The sequence below is a fragment of the Agelaius tricolor genome, unplaced genomic scaffold (genome assembly GCF_023055355.1).
Source record: "Agelaius tricolor isolate 1412-34295 unplaced genomic scaffold, bAgeTri1.0.p SCAF_15, whole genome shotgun sequence".
Taxonomy (NCBI): Eukaryota; Metazoa; Chordata; class Aves; order Passeriformes; family Icteridae; genus Agelaius; species Agelaius tricolor.
Window position 1 is genome coordinate 20,252,194 of NW_027269275.1, and position 14,339 is coordinate 20,266,532.

The following is a 14,339-nucleotide window of genomic DNA, read 5'->3' on the forward strand; positions in this document are numbered from 1 at the left end:
GAGGACAAGTCAGGCAGTGAGGGGATGAAGCAGAGCTGTTCCCATTCCTGCCTGGCCTTGGGAAGCAGTGGATTTATGGGATCATCCATGGGGATATAAATCAGCAGCTCTTCCATGTCCTCTCCATGCCTGCTGCTGATTCCCACCCACAGATCCATGGAAATCTCCGAGCTGACAAAGACAATCATTCCTGCTCCAGAGGCCTCTCCAGCAGGAGCAGGGGACTCCCAAGGAGAGGGGAATGTTTGTTCCTCAAAACAACCTCCTTGCATGGAGCAGGGATGGATTTTGGCCGCTCCTTCCCCAGCTGGGTGCTCTGCCCCTGAGCCAAGGGTCACCTTTGGGGACAAACCTGCTGTCCCCCGAGCTCTGAGGATGCTGTGGAACTGCAATTCCCGGGATTCCACCTCTCCCTGGAGCCGGGCAGAGGAAAACAAAGCCCTGCAATTAAAGAGCTTCTTAATTGCAGCGCTACACGCGGCTCTTCCGCTGCTTTCTAAGTTTGGGGCCGTAATTACAGCGGCAGGGAAAGGCAGCAGCTGCGGCCCCACCGAGCCAAGCCCTGCCTTCCAGGGATTCTTGGATTTGACCGTCTGAATCCTGGGCTGCAGCCTGGCATGGGATGAAAGGGAAAAGCAACCCCCAGGCTCTGCTGGGCAGAGCCCTCGCAGCCCCTGCAGCCCTCCCGGGGCAGCGTTTGTTCCTCTTTTGCCTCTTTTTTCCTCTTTTTCCTCTTTTTAATGGGTTTTTTTCTTGCAAAGCAGCTTTAAAAAAAAAAAAAACAACCCGGGGAGGTCCTGTCCTGGTCAATCCTTGCAAGTCTCAGTTTGGAAGCAGTGGCCAGGAAGATTAAAGGGTTCCTGGGAAGCAGGGCTGGGTGTCAGGATGCTGCATGGGCTGGGAGCAGACAGGGACAGGAGGGAGTTGTCCTCCTGCTGTCTGTCCCTGTCCCCAGCTCAGCTGTTTTTGGTGGTGAATCCATTTCCCTCTGGCTTGTAGGGTTGGTTTATTTGGGATCGTCCTGCAGCATCCCCAAGCAGCTCTGGTTGCTCCAGGGGCACTTTTGTGCCCGGAGGAGATGGGAGGTGTGGGCACAGCCATGGCAGGCAGACACCCACACCCAGAATGAATGTTTCCCCTGTTTTTTCACCCCGTGGCTTTGAGGAATCCCGGGATGAAGGCCACTTTCTGTGGCTAAAGGAGGATGCCTTGGGAGCAGGGGAGGGAAGCTGAATCCAGGCTGTGTTTTGGGTCCCAGATCCCGAATGTTTTCCATCACACAGGCAGGTTTGTGTGGGATCACCTGGGCCGGAAGCAGCGGGGAAAAGTGATACCCCATGGGGAGGCCCTTCTCCAACACCCCCTTCCCCAAAATCCAGCAGCAGCCTGGGGTTTAATGGAAGAAGCAGCCACTTCACAGCAGCTCCTGCTCCATGTGGGAAAATTATTACTTGCAATGTTTGGCTGGAAAAGGGAGGAAAAGGAGCAGCACAGATGAGAGATGCACAAAGTTATTCCTCATCCCCATGCTGGGATGAAGATCCCACATGACTTTTCCCTGGAAAAAAAAAAAAATCCCTTTTAGAGACTTTAAATCTCCAGAGCTTTAAATCTCCAGGTGAAGGAAAAAATGCTCTTGGTCTGTGAATTCACTGGGAAAATATGTGGGGTTTGGTGGCATTGCTGAAGGGCTGAGGGAAAGGAATCCTTTCCGGTGTCCATGGGATTAGGTATTGTCTGGGATTCTTTCTGTGGGCAGGCAAAATGTTCCTGGGATGAGTGTGGCCCTTCAGACAGGGAGTGCTGTCGTGACCCCCTTCCCTCTCCTCCCTGCCTTCAGGGCCTGGAGAGAAACCATTAATGAGTGGTTTTCACCTTTTTTTTTTTTTCATGTTTATTGTTTTTAATTGTCGCTGTTGGGAAGAATTCAGTTTTCCAGCCAGGATATAAAAATATCCCTTTTTCTCCAGACTCCCAGAGGATTAGGCTGTTTCATTCCTCCTTCAGTGGCTGAAGATGAGGAAAGGGATGAGTCACATGGATCCCACTCCCTGGTGGTGCTGCCTACCCCAGGCTGGGGGAAATTCCCAGATTCCTTCATTTCTGTGCTTCCCAGCACCTTTTCCCACTCGGCATCCTTCAGCACTGGGATTCAGCTCTGGGACCTGTGGGAAGAGCAGCAGCATCCTTTCCTCAGACCTCTGAGGCAACACTTTAAAATCTCCCTGTTCTGCCTGAAAATCACATCCCAAAACAGGAGGGAAATTCCCAATCCTTGCTTTGCATCCCTAAAGAGGGATGTTGTACCTGGAGCAGCACAGCAGCAAAAGGCTGGGACTCCAAGAGCTTCTCCAGCTCATTCAGCACCAGCAAAAGGAAAATATTGACAGGATGCCATTCTGCAGCCCTCAGCTCATTTTTATTTTTGCCTGATGAAAGAAAAATCCAGCAGCGTGAGGAAGGGGATTTTGTCGCTTGGAGTGTCTCTGGAGAAAACATTCCTGGGAGCAAACAGAGCCTGGATTTGTCTGGGCCATGAATATTGGCATTATTCATGCAGGGATGGGGCCTGGGGAAGCAGAAAGGCAGGAAAAGCAGCAGGAGAAGCAGCACAGAGGGGTTTCTGCAGCTCGGGATGGCCCGAGCCGTGGCGCAGCACAGGGATGCGGCCGTGTCCCACATCTGCCACCCAGCAGCTGGAGCAGCAGGAAGGGCTGCAAATCCCTGGGCGGGATGGTTTCCATTCCTGGCCCTTTGAAGTTCCAGGCATGTGCCGGGCTCGTGCTTGGCACCTGCGAGCAAACCTGACCCAGCTGAGGGGCTGGGAACACCGAGGGGAAACTGATGGAACACCAATGGAAACTGATGGAACACCGATGGGAAACTGAGGGGAAACCTATGGGAAACTGATGGAAGACCCATGGAACACCGATGGGAAACGGATGGAACATCGAGGGGAAACCGATGGGAAAGTGATGGAACACTGAGGGGAAACCAGTGGAACACCAATGTGAAACTGAGGGGAAATCAATGAGAAACCAAGGGGACACTGATGGGGACACCCATGGAAAACTGATGGGAACACCAAGGGGAAACTGAGGGGAAACCGATGGAACCGCATGGGGAAACTGATGGGAAAGCAATGGAAGGCCCATGGAACACTGATGGGAAACCGATGGAACACCGAGGGGGAACCAATGGAACACCAAGAGGAAACTGATGGAAACTGATGGAACACCGATGGGAAAGCAATGGAAGACCCATGGAACACTGAAGGGAAACCAATGGAACACTGATGGAACACTGAGGGGAAACCAATGGAACACTGATGGGAAAGCAATGGGAAACTGATGGAACACCAACGGGAAAGCGATGGGAAAGTGGTGGAACACCAAGGGGGAACCAATGGAACACCAGGAGGAAACCAATGGGAAAGCGAGGGAACACCGAGAGAGCACTGATGGCAAAGCAATGGAAAACACCCCGGAATTGAGCACAGCTCCTCCCCAGCCCAGCCCCAGCGGGCTGTGTGAGCCCATCCCGCTTTTCCATGGCTTTGGCCCAGCTGGGTGAGGCTGGCAGTGCCCGGGGCCAGGCTGGCACTGCCCGGGGCCGGGGCTGCTCCCTGGATCCCGCCCGGCTGCAGCAGCGGCGTGCTTGAAGCTGTCCATGAATGTGTCTCTGTTCCCCAGACTTTTTATAGCCCCGGGCGTTTTTCTTGGCCGCGGGCGCTGCTGCTCCCGTGGAGAACAGAGAGCATCGCTCAGCGCCGGCCAGCGGCGCTGCGGGGGCTGAGGCAGGACAGGTTTTTTGGGATTCTGCTTCCCAAATTTCAGTTTTCCCCCCCTGTGGCTCTGCCCTGGCAGTGGTTTGGTTTGTAGCTCAGATCTGGGAGTGTCCTGGTTCGATTATCCATTCCTTCCCTAAGCTTTTTCCTGTGTGGCACATCCCTGCTGCCTTCCAAGAGCCGTGGATTCAGGGTGATGGCAAACTTGGCTTCAGGCAGCAGCTCCAGCTGGAGGAAGCCAAACCAGGTCATTCTCCCTCAAAATCCCGACAGCGCCTCTCCCCTCTCCATGGCTGCAGCTCCCCCTGGGATGTGGTACCCACCCGGGCACCCCAGCCCCACGGCTGGGAGAGGGAGCCTGAAGGAAAGACAACCCCACAATGAGAGCCCTCCCTGCTCCGTGGGATGTGATTCCCTTCCCTGAGAAGCCTCTGCATCCCTTTTGGTGTGGGGCCAGCACTGGGAATGGGCTCAGGAGAGGTGGCAGCTGGAGCACGAGCACCCTGTCACCCCCAGAGGGACACGGGGCCTCCCCAGCCACGTCCCCCCCAGGGATCCCCCAAATCTCCCCATTCCCAGTGCCAGCACGGGGCATCCTCCAAATTTGGGTTCAGCTCAACTTCTCCTTTGCTTCCCTTCCCAGAGCCAGGGGAGCAGTGGGGCTTTGCAGGGACAGGCCGGGGTTAAGCCTGGGGTTAGGGCCAGCTTGGGGTTAAACCTGGCTTTAAAGCCAGCCCGGCAGGGGACTGGGCCGGGGGTGTTTCCCAGCAAAGCCCCGCTTGGAGCTGCTCCCCCCAGCCCGTGCTCCGCTGAAATCGGATCCGGCCCCCACCAAGCAAGGGTTTGTCCTGCAGCATTTTCGGAATGTTTCGCATTCGGGAGACACCCGAGGAATGCGTGCTGGGCAGGACAAACAGCCTGCGAGGCAGAGAGGGGGCACAGAGCCCCTTCGCCAGGGCTGGCCCTGCTCGGGTCCCGCTGCAGAAGGCGTTTGTTCCTTCCTTTGCAAAGAGAAACTGTGGCTTCTTCCAACGCCTTCCCGGTGGGATTGATAACCCCAGAGCATCTCCCGGCCCCTCTGAAACTGCAGCCGGGCGTTTTTTGGGAGAAGCAGCGGCATCCCTGGCTCTCCCCATCCTCCTCCTCCTCCTCCTCCTCCTCCTCCCTGAGCCCCTCGCCCAAAGTTGGCACCGCGCGGGCGGCTCCTTTCAGACACCTTTGCTTCCCTCTGCAGGAAAACTCCATCAATTACAAGCTGGCCTCTCAGAATCCCGTTATCCCAAAAAACTGGACCCCAGCAGAGATGGAAGTGCTGCCGGGGGGAGCCCAAGTTCATGTCGCACAACGTGGCCTGCCAGAGCCACCGGCTACTTTTATCTCCATCTCTTGACTATTATACTTAATCAGGAAAGGGGAGATATTATATATTTTTTTTTTGAAATCCACTTTTCTTTTATAGAGAGCAAATTAGAATCACTTTTAATTGAAAAAAAAAAAAGGAAAAAAAAGAAAAGCTGATAATATTCTGCACCAAATTTCGGGCAGAGAATAATTAACAGTGCAATAAATCCCCAAAGGAAATGCTCATTAATCTTGTCTTTCCGAAGCAAATTTCAGAGGAGAACTGATTGAAAACATTGCTAATAATTATAGGAAAGTTGACAGCTTAAAAGCCCCCAAATCTGGCAGCAGTCCCCTCCTATCAGATCCTGTGGGAACTGGTTCAGGCTGGACAGGAGCATCCTGACTTTCTGGGACAGCGTTGGGATGGATGGGAGGGATGTGAGTCTGCAGGGGTGGGCTCTGGCTGTGGCTCATCCCAGGATTCTGGGCTGACAGGGTCACCCCAACCAGCTGGGTGGGTGGGCTCAGAGCACCCGTGCTGGGGCTGCTGCTCTGTGCTGTGATGGTCCCTGTGCCACCTATGGATCGTGTTCTTCCCATTGTTTGTGTGCTTCCCATGGTCCTTCTGCTTCCCGTGGTCCTTGTGCCACCTATGGATCGTGTTCTTCCCATGGCCCTTGTGCTTTTCGTGGTCCTTGTGTCATCCTTGGTCCTTGTTCTTTCCGTGGTCCTTGTGACACGCATGGATCTTGTTCTTCCTGTGATGCTTGTGCCATCCATGGTCCTTGGATCTTGTGTTTCCCATGGTCCTTGTGCCATTTGTGGTCCTTGGATCTTGTTCTCCCCATGGTCCTTGTGCCATTTGGGGTCCTCGGATCTTGTGTTTCCCGTGGTCCTTGTGCCATTTGTGGTCCTTGGATCTTGTATTTCCCGTGGTCCTTGTGCCATTCGTGGTCCTTGGATCTTGTGTTTCCCGTGGTCCTTGTGCCATTCCTGGTCTTAGTTCTGCCCACGGATCTTGTGCTTTTGGATCTTGAGCTTTCCATGGTCCTTGTGACATTTATGGATCTTGTGTTTCCCATGGTCCTTATGCCATTTCTGGTCTCCTTGTTCTTCCTGTGCTCCTTGTGGACACTTATGGATGTTGTGCCACCCATGGTCCTTGTGATACTTATGAATCTTGTGCTTCCCGTGGTCCTGGTGCCATCCACAGTCTTTGTGCCACCTATGGATCACGTTCTTCCCATTTTTTGTGTGCTTCCCATGGTTCTTGTGCTTCCCATAGTCCTGATGTCACCCTTGGTCCTTGTTCTTCCCGTGGTCCTTGTGACATTGATGGATCTTGTGCCACCCATGGTCCACCCAAGCCCCAGGTGAGATCCTGCCTCTCCATCAGCCCAATCCCAGCTGTGTCCAGGTCTCTGGCCCTCTGGATCCCTTCAGCCAGAGCAGCTTGGGAAGGAGCACCAAGATTTCCCTGCCCTGGCTCTGCTGATCCCTCTGTGCCTGCCAGGGCTCAGCAGGGACCGTGTCTCAGCCAGGACCTGGGTGTCACCTGCAGGGAAGCGCCTCCCTCTGCCCCTCTCCCGCTCCAGGGGCTCGCAGCATCCAAAGGAATTTCTGGATTTGTGATTGATTCATGCCCTGACCCCCAGCTGGGGTGTTTAATTGCAGGGAGCCAATTAATTTCTGTCAGTGATGTGTGTGGGTGTGTGCCCAAAGGCAGAGCCACCCCCACCCCTGAGGAGCAGGGGGCCAAAAGGACAGGGAGCTAAATGGGGCTGGGGTGGAAATCCCAGGATGTGCTCGTGGCTCTCAGGTTTCCTGTCCTCGTTTGCCCAGGCCTGGAGCAGACCCAGGCTCTGCTGGGAGGAAGGAAATGTCAGATTGGCCTCGGAGTGCTGTCGTTGCCTGGGATTTTTGGCGTTTTTCTCCCTTTTTCTCCCTTTTTCGGGGATCACAGGAGGCTGGGAGGGAAATGCAGAGTGGGGCCTGATCCTGGGACAGTGGATGAGGGAATGTGGGATCACAGGTGATGCCCTGGTGATGCCCAGGTGCCCCACAGCTGGGGATGTGGATGGTCCTGGTGTGGCCTCTGAGCTCCCCTTCTCCCAAATCCATCCTTCATCCCCATCTCCAGCAGCATGGAATAATTTCTCCCCTCCTGCCAGCAGCTCCCCTCAGCATCCCCTGCACAGGGATTTCCAAATTTTCCTCACATTTCAAACAAAAGTGAACCAGAGAGAGGAAAACCCTCCCTTTTTTGCTTCAGCAATTCTCTCTTGGATGAGGAATGTGCCCACGTCAGGGAGCTCTGGGGATGGGGACATTTCCCATCAGGAATGTTTAACACCTGTGCAAGGCCCGGGGAAAGGGAGCCCCTCAACCCCTGCTTCATTTCAGTTCTGGGCCCTCAGACTCTGGGGATGTGCTCATCCAGCCCTTGTCTTCCACTGTCCCAGGTGCTCCAAGCCCATCCAGCCTGGCCTTGGACACTCCCCAGGATCCAGGGGCAGCCACAGCTGCTCTGGGAATTCCATCCCAGTCCTTCCCCACCCTCCCAGCCAGGAATTCCTCCCCAGTATCCCATCTAAACCTCCTCTTTTCCAGTTCAAAGCCATTCCCCATCCTGCCCCTCCATGCTCTGTGAAACTCTTCCATCACCCAGTCTGGTATCTTAGCAGTTCGTTTGCATTTTTTTGGATATTTTTTCTGGGGTTCCACCTGCTCCAGGCCATCGCAGGGACCCCAGGGTCCCCTCCCAGCTGCTCTTTGTCACCCAGAGCCATCATTTCCACGAGGCAGCTGCTCTGCCCCTGGCTGCCCCTTTTATCTGGGCTCTGTTAAATGATCTCAAATATGTGATATGATAAAGACAAACAAACACCCGCTCAATTTAGTCCACCCTAATGCCAGACTCTACTTTTACCCAAGTAATTAAGATTAATGCAGTTGATAATTTAGGAAGTATTCTTAAATGTACCCTTCTGGCAGCATCTAACATGTAATTTTACCTTTGAAGATTTATCGGAGCACTTAGGTAACAGATAGGTCCTCAGCAAACAGGAGCATTTAGAAGGAAAATGAAAGATTAATATTCCTTAAATAAATGGCAGAAGAAGTCAGGCTTTATTCCAGCCCCACAAAGATGCTGCTGTCAGCCCCAGCCCTGCTGCTGATCCCCAGGGAGATTGAACCCAGCTCCCCTCGGGCTCAGGAGGTCTCAGATGTCCCATGGCCCTGGATTTTTAGGGATGCAGACGCTCTGGAGGGCAGGGAATCACAGCCGCCCTTGTTTAGGGGACCTGGGAGCCGCCCCTCACTCGGAGGATGCAGCTCCCGGCTCTGCCTTTGCTCCCCCGTGGAGGATGCGTGGATCCAGCCTGGATTTCCCTGCAGTGGCTCCCACCTGGCAGCTCCCTGCCCCGCCTGGCACATCCCAGCTGCTTTTCCTGCCCTGTGGTGGGTGAGGAGGGGCAGAGCTGAGCCCTGGGAGAGCCTCCCCTCTCCCTGTGTGCAGCCATCCCATTTCCTTTGGGATGGGGCCGACACCCAGCTCCCGGAGCAGGGCACTGCCCGCCCACCCTGACACCCATCCTGGGGCTGGGGTGGCCTCCAGCTGGGGCTGAGCCCTGCTGGTGTCACCTCCTGTCCCCCATCCCGGCCACCAGACGGTGCAGCCTCCTCTGGGAGCGCCTCGGGGCTGGGAGGGGACCCTGGGCATGGAGCCTTGTGTGACACTGGCTTGTGACAGCAGCTGGTGCCACCCCTGCACCCTGTGGGGTGTCCTGAGGGCTGCCACGCTCAGCCTCTCCTCCTCCTTTTTCTCCTGCTCTGTGATGGTGCACGACAAGTGAGGAAGGATTAGGACTCTTTGCAAGATCTGCATCCCCAGAGGAAATCTGGAAATTTGCTGCTCAGATCCAGAAAATCAATTTTGGACCATTTGGAGCAGGAAAGAAACTTTCTGAACAACTTTCCGACTTCCCTGAGCCAGAAGAATCTGCTGGACATCACTTCTTGCCCCAGCACAGCCAGACCGGAGCATCCAGGGCCGTGTCCATGTGTCCCTGTGTGCATCCCTGTCCGTGTGTCCTTCTGTACCTGTGTCTGTCCCTCTGTGTGTCTGCATCCCCAAAATCTTTCCCAGCCTCTCTCCCAAGGTCCTTTGCAAGCTCTCAGCACCAGGACTTGGCTCCTTCTCCAAGGGATCCCCCAGGATTTCTGTCCCTTTGGAGCAGTGGCAGTCCCCAGTCCCAGCTCCCCTCCCTGGGGACAAGCAGGGCTCAGGGCTGGCAAGGAAAGTGTCCCATCCCCCTGAATGTGATGCTCCCACTGCTGCCTCGTGTCCTGGCAGGAGGCAGAGCCCTGATCCTGCTTTTACTGTGCCTGGGACATGAGTGTGAGGTGTCAGGATGTGATCCATGCTTTCTTCTTCACGCTGGGGTCAGCTCCAGGCTGGAGCTGGGGCTGGCAGGGAGGGAGCAGCGAGCCCTTAAAATCCCCATCTTTACCCAAACTGGGGGAAAAGCTCCCTCTGGGGGGGCAGGAAGGGTTGGGGATGGCAGGGGCAGGATTGGGCACAGCTGGGAGAGGTTGGCAGCTCCTTGTGCCCAGAGTGTGCCCAGGGCTGGGGTCTGGGCTTTGGGCACCCTCAATTCCCCTTTCCTCCTCCTCCTCCTCCATCATTTCCTGCCTCTCAGGTTCATGGATAGGATGAACCCCAAAGGCATCAGGGATGCAGGGGTGAGCTGGGATGCAGCAGAGGGGGAAATGGGACCCCATCTCCTCCATTCCCTCATTCCCACAGCATCCGATCAAAGCCACTCACCTGGGTGTGGCCAGGATGGGAATTTTCGGGTGGAATCCCCCCTTTTGGCCCTGAGCACTCCCCACAAGCGGCAGCACCACAGCCAAGCCAAGCACAGATTCCTGACATATTTTTCTCTTTCCTTTGCAGCCAAGAAATTCATTTTTCATGGGAGGTGAAAGCGAGACCCGGCAGTAGCTGAGCACGGAGGGTGCCAAGGTAGGGCCCAGCTGACAGCACGGGCTCAGATGCTGTTTTTGGGAGGCAGACTCTCCTCCTCAGCCCAGATGGGCTCTGGGAATGTCTCTGGCTGCAGGGATACCCAGGGACCTTCTCTGGCCCTGCAGCTGCTCAGTGGCAGGAGGGAGGGGGTTTAAAGGGACTGGAGAAGGGGTCGGTTCACAGGGGAAGGGATTTTTCCCAGCTCCAGACAGAGCCATGCTGGGTGGGGTTTCAGTCCTTTAGGCAGGGGTTAAAAGCCTCTTTTTGGGGACAAAGTGTGTTCAGAGTCACCCTTGTGCCACGTGAAGCTGCTGAGAGCCCACAGAGCCAGGGGGTTCTGTGTGGGAGCACGGAATCTGGGATCCCCTCATGGAATCCCAGAATTGTTTGGGTTGGGAGGGACCTTAAAACTCTTCCACCCCCTGCCATGGCAGGGACACCTTCCACTGTCCCAGGCTGCTCCCAGCCCTGTCCAACCCGGCCTTGGGCACTGCCAGGGATCCAGGGGCAGCCCCAGCTGCTCTGGGCACCTGTGCCAGGGCCTGCCCACCCTCACAGGGAACAATTCCCAATTCCCAATATCCCATCCAGCCCTGCCCTCTGGCAGTGGGAGCCATTCCCTGTGTCCTGTCCCTCCATCCCTTGTCCCCAGTCCCTCTCCTGGAGCTCCCTGAGGCCCTGGAACGCTGCCCCCACCCCTCTCCCTCCCACCAGCACAGCAAAGGGCAGTTCCCTGGCAGTTGCCACCCAGTTGGCATCCTGAGCTTTTCCAGCCACCCACTCCCACGCCTGTCCCTGATCCCTGAGCTGAGCTGCCACAATCCTGACTGTGACAGCAGCAGCTCCACGGAATCAGGGGATATCCTGAGCTGGGAAGGACCCACAGGGTTCATCAATCCAACCCCTGGCCCTGCACAGACTCCCCAACACCCCCACCCTGTGCACCCCTGAGAGCACTGTCCAAACTCTCCTGGAGCTCTGGCAGCCTCAGGGCTGGGGCCATTCCCAGTGCCAGCACCCTCTGGGGGAAGAACCTTTTCTGATTCCCACCCTAAACCTCCCTGGCACAGCTCCAGCCATTCCCTGGGCGCTGTCCCTGTCCCAGGGACCCATCCCAGGCTGGTTTGTTCCCCCTGCAGCCTCTGAGCTCACCTGGCCCAAACCCCAGGCAGAGCCCCCCGAGCAGAGCCCCTCACCCCGAGCCCTGCACGTGTCCCAGCCCCAGCAGGGCTGCCCTGGGCACTGTCCAGAGGCAGAGCAGGAACAGTCCCTGCCTCCCTAATCAGCCTGGGCGATAGAGGAGCGATAGATAAGCGGGGGGAGCGTTATCAGGCTGATTTCCAGATGGAGCTGAGTCACCGCCAGGAACCGACTGCCAAGGTCAGGCAGGGGAGAGGCTGAGCCTGGCTCTGCCAGACCCTGTGCCCCCTCTGCCTGCCATGGGAAGGAGCCATTCCCTCTGCCCTGGCGTTTCCTGGCGGGATATTTGGCTTTTTCCTGCTCACACGACCGTTCTGTCTGATTCCAGCAGAGTGGGGTTTACCCTGGGCACATCCTTCCCCTGGCAGTGCCCTCCCCACACTCTGCTCCCTGTAGGGTGTCCCACATGAGCTGCTGGTGGGATCTCACTGTTCTCTCAGGGGAAGGAGCCTTTCTCCATGCTGGGGGTGCTGTTGTCCCCTGGGATTTGCACCCTGCAGGGAATTTGGGGAGCTCAGAGGTGCTGGGGACCCTCAGCTCAGCCCTGCCCCGCGGGCACAGCCAGCCCCAGTGAATCACAACCTGTCTGGCACGTCAGGCTCCTGGCAGGACGGGACCTGCCCTGCCAGGAGAGTGCCAGGCACGGCTCTCCGTGCCAGCCAGGCTGCTGCCACCGCTGCTGGCCGTGCCCCCTGTCCCCGAGGGGCTGCGGGAGGCCCCAGGAGATGGAGAATGCTCCAAGCCCCCAGCAGGACACAGCAGTGCAGGTGGGGATGGCTGTGCCTGCAGCCAGCCAGCCTGGCAGTAACCACAGGGGGTTTTTAAAAAGACAAACTCCCTTTGCCTCTGTTCCAACCCTTTCCACCTCCTCTTCCAGGAGCTGAAATGTCAAAATTCAAGGAGTGCTGCCAGTGGTAACCCATGGAAGAGCCTGGCGCTGAGGGCAGGCTGGGGCTGTAAAAGCCAGAGGGAACAGTCCCAATTTTCATTTTTTCCTGGGTTTCCCATCCCACGGGTGGTGAGCTGTGCTTGTGCCAGATCCGTGACCCTTCAGGAGATGGATGCAGGAGCTGCCTGGGCAGTATCACTTTAAATCAGCACAGCCCAGCCCTCCTTATCAATTGCCCCATCGGAGCCTCACGAGGCCCTGGATTTCCCTGCTGCCAGGGCTGCTGGGCCACCTCAGAGCCATGCCCCGTGGCCACAGCCAGCAGGAGGGACCCCCAGGCAGGGACAGGGGACCCTCAAACCCTGGCAGGGAGATCTTGGCAAACAAATCCCTAATTTACACCTTGCCCTTATACCTGTGCACCGCCTGTGATTTGCATGGAGTAAATCCACACCCATTTCCTGCCCAGGCTCTGGGCATGAGTGGGACAGTCTTGCGTGCCACTGTCAGCCCTGCTGTCCCCGTCCCCATGCCTCTGCCAGCACAGGGAGCAGGATGTTTGTGTCTCCTGGCACTCAGCACTGCTCCCCCCCCAGCCCTTGCCATGCAAATCCTGCAGCTCTCCAGCCACACCGCCGAGCCTTTCCCTGGCAAAAACAAAAAAAGGCTCCTTTATGTGGCTGAAAAGCCCGACTGTGATAATGTAGCGAGCGCTGGCCTTGGGTATTTTATCTTGGCAAGGAGCCTTTGCAAATTTGAACAGCAGCGAGCGGGCTCTGGAGTTGTGGCTGGCTGAGGCACAAGTGGGGCATTGTTTTCCCAGCAGAGCCCTTTGGGCCGCGTGTGAGCTTTGGCCGCGGAGCCGCGCGCTCGGCCCCGACCCCGGATCCGTTTCACTCTGCAGGGTGTGAAATTGGGGAGGAATTCAGGCCTGGGAGCTCGAACGAGAGGGGAGGGGATGCAGCCACCCCTGTCTATCCCAAATATTGTATTAATGCAGCGTTGGGCGTGCTGGGTGCTCAGATTCCAGGTGGGAATGGAGAGGGGAGGTCCTGGATAGGGGCAGGGTGCTCCCCTTTTCCTTGGAAAATCTTCTGTGTTCGGGTCACACCAGGGCAGGATGGGTGAAGCCGGTGGAGTTGGGATCTGTGGGAATTACACCCAGAAGGAGAGGAATAAACTGAATTTCCTGCTGCTCACGCCCTCCCAGCAGTGCCGTGCCCTGACCCATTGCAGCAGACGGTAAAGAAACATTTCCAGTGAGGGAGGAGAAAAAAACCCCTCACTGTTTCCAGCAGACTTCCCTTTAGAAAACAGACTCTTTAAAGCAAAACTTCACCCTTCTTTTTATTAAAACCTTCTCCATATAAAATCCTGGTGGCGCCTTTTAAAAGGCTGCTGTGCTTGACTTGTGCTCCGTGTCCAAAGCCCCGAGGTCTGGGATGTAAAATCAGCTGGGAAATTTGGGACTCAGCTTTTCTGGTTTTGCCTCCTTAATAACATCTAAAATTTCCAGGGCAATTCGCAGGGAGGCTGGTGAAGTCCTTTCTCCCAGGATTTCGGAGCAATGAGGGGCAGCTCCAGGGGGAAAGTGGTGGAGCAGAAACCTTTCCCTTCGCCTTTCCTCCAGCAGCGGGGACCTGGGGACACGGGAACATGAGGACGCAGGCACTCGGGGACATGGGGACAGAGAGCCCTTCCCAGGATGCCTCTCCCAGCCCATCCCGACAGCCCTTCCCACTAATCCGTAGGTGGAGCTCTTCTGTCATCTTTTTCTGCTTATGTTGCTAAGAAGTAACCCAGAAATAGCTTTCCCGTGGGGGAAAAAAGTGCTTCCTCAGCAGCTTCTGCCAGAGGTGAACTGCTCTGAGCATCCTTTGAAGAGCCCGAAGCTGCAGGGCTTCACCCCGGGATGGGGTTTGCCGTGCCCCCTCCTCCAACCGCAGCCCAAGAAAAGGGGCCAAAATCTGTTCTGGCCCTTTTTCTGACTGACACCCAGCCTTCCCCTCTTCTCTCCTGTTCGCTGCAGGTCTGAAGGATGTGGCAGAGCCCCGCCGGCCCTCGGGACCCGCCCGCAGCCCGGCCCC